Below are 2,500 nucleotides of genomic sequence, written 5' to 3'. Positions count from 1 at the left end.
GGGACCCGTGCGTCCTGAAGCAAGCCTGTAACACGTGGTTGGCGGTCTCTACGGCCTGGCAGCCCGCGCGGCATCTGGTGTCCGCCTCCCGCCCGCGACTGCGCCGTGCCTTCGTGGGGAAGGCGTTGATGCGGGCGCGGAGAGCGTCGATGAAGTTACGCCCAGATAGCAGGCGACTGGTGTCAGCGACCCACTGGTGTTGCCCCTTGACGGCGGCGGAAGATGACAGCGCCGCACCGTCAAAGGCAACGTGCAGGCGCGCGGCCCACATCTCTCCAACCTGCGTCGACGATTTGAGGTGGCCCTCCCACATAAGATGCCGCTCCAGCACCTCAATCTCACGCTGCACCTCGTCCCGGCCTGCACCGTCGGAGGCTGGCCCAATCCTCTTCAACGCCAGGAGACGGGACCGGCGAAGTGTTGGCCCCATCCATCGGCATGATGGGATGCCGAGGCCTCCCTGGGCTACAGGAGCGTGGAAGTAGCCCAGGGGAGTGTCCGCCGGAAGGCGGAACCATCTCCTGACGGCGGCCCGGATGGTCACGTCTGCCGCTTTCAACGCACCCACTCGGGTGCGGCTGAGGGCCAGCCCATGGTACAGGCCAGGCAGAAGTACGTTGGTGAGGGCGTGGAGGCGCTGTTGCGGCTTAAGCGGAGCTCGGGAGATGACGTCCAGCTGCTCCACCAGGTGGCGTCGTGGGTTGAAAACGCAGCGACCAGCGGTGGAGAATTGCAGTCCCAGGTACCGGAAGGTTTCACCCACACGTAGGGCGGGCACGGTGGCGTTGCCCGCTTTGAAGGTAACGTCGGCGTCGACCTTGACCTTCTTGTCGCGCCCAGACGCGACTAAGGCGAGGGTGAAACACTTCCGGGCGCTGATCTGCAGCACCAGATGGGCGAGGGCTGCGACGGCTGCGTCGATGAGGGACTGCAATCCCCTCGCGGTCGATGCAAAAAGCAGGACGTCATCTGCGAAGGCCGCAGCGTTAACTCTGCGACCGAGGATCCGAGCTCCGATGTGGGAGGGAAGTTGACTCAAAACATAGTCCACCGCAAAATTGAAAAGGAGGGGGGAGAGGGGGTCGCCCTGACGCACCCCCCTTGCCGGCTGCAGGGGCACGCCCACGTCGGCGCCGCCCGCTATCACTGTCGTGCTACCCTCGTAACACCTTTCGACGTACTCAATAAAGCAATCCGGCAGGCCATGGGCCCTCAGCACGGGGCGGAGGGCGGCATGGTCCACCGAATCAAACGCTTTAGAGACGTCGATCGATGCCACAAAAACAGAGCGACAGGAGCGGACTGCGTCGGTGAGAGCAGTGTCCAAGATGAAGGTGTTTTCCAACATCCCATCCCGAGGGATGAATGCCCGCTGACGTTCGTCCACAGCACATGCACGCATCAGGCGTGACGCGAGAACCTTATGAAAGGTCCGCGCCAGCACCGAGCAGACCGTAATGGGGCGAAAGTCAGAGGGGGATGTTGGTGCAGCCGTTTTGGGGAGACGTGACGTCCGCGCGCGAAGCAGACGCTCGGGGAGGGCGCGGGCCAGGAGGAAGAGGTTCAAGAGTTTCACCAGGACTTCATGCGGCAGGCGCCGCAGCTCCGCTGGAGTCAGGCCGTCCGGCCCGGCTGCCGATCCCCTGGGCGGCAAGGCAGCAGCGACCTCCTCACGTGTGACCGGCCCCCATAGGCACTCAGGAGCGACAGGCTCCGAGTGCGGGAGAAGGCGGTCACGGATGAAGCCAGCGGTGGCGATCGGCTTCTTCGTGAAGAGGTCCGCCCAGAAGTCCATTAGACCGGGGATGTCGGGTGGCGGCTGCAGCAGGGTGCCGTCCAACAAGCCGCGCACACAACGTGCACGCGACCTACGGAAGGCGTCCTGTGTCCGCGCGTACTCCCAGCGGCGCCGCTTGCGCTTCTGCAGCGGCAGGGCGGCAGGCGGCCGCTTGGATGATTGGCGCGGCCGCTGTGTCCTGGTGATCGACCTCTCCCCCCTGGACCCGACCGACGCAAGGGCATCCGGGAGCATGCCCAGGATGACATCGGGCGGCGTGCCCCGCCCCAGACCAATGACTCGATCCAGGGCAGAGAAACGCTGGGCGGAAGCAGGTAGCCCCGCCAGATGCTCCCAGATGGCGGCGTCAGTCAGCCCCTCGGCGGCGGCGGCCCGGTGGTGTCGGCCGCGAAGTCCTCGGCTGCGTCGACGGGCGGCGCAGCGGCCTCGCCCGCGTCAGGCAGCGAGCCCGCTGCTCCCCGGCGGGACGCCGGCTCTTCCCCCCGACCGATCTCAAGCGCCTCCATGAATTGGCGGACAAGCTGCTTGTGGGCAGCTTGCCGCCGTCGGCACTTGATTGCCTCAAGCGTTCGGTCAGGGAACATCCTGATGAGTTCTTGATTAACAAAGAAGAACCGGGCGTCCCTCTCGAGGAACAGCTCGGCCTCTGCCTCGGCGAGCGACAGGACTTCTTCCTCTGTCCACCTCGCGCGATGCCTCTCC

The 2,500-nt window shown here is 65.4% G+C and overlaps 1 pseudogene; it reads right to left on the bottom strand.

Moving 5' to 3' along the window:
• Positions 1 to 2,500, bottom strand: part of LOC126417820 (large subunit ribosomal RNA) — a 7,447-nt pseudogene that overhangs the window by 2,058 nt on the left and 2,889 nt on the right.

The sequence above is a fragment of the Schistocerca serialis genome, chromosome 8 (genome assembly GCF_023864345.2).
Source record: "Schistocerca serialis cubense isolate TAMUIC-IGC-003099 chromosome 8, iqSchSeri2.2, whole genome shotgun sequence".
NCBI lineage: Eukaryota > Metazoa > Arthropoda > Insecta > Orthoptera > Acrididae > Schistocerca > Schistocerca serialis.
The sequence above is the reverse complement of the archived record's forward strand: the minus strand, read 5'-3'. Positions and strand labels throughout refer to the sequence as shown.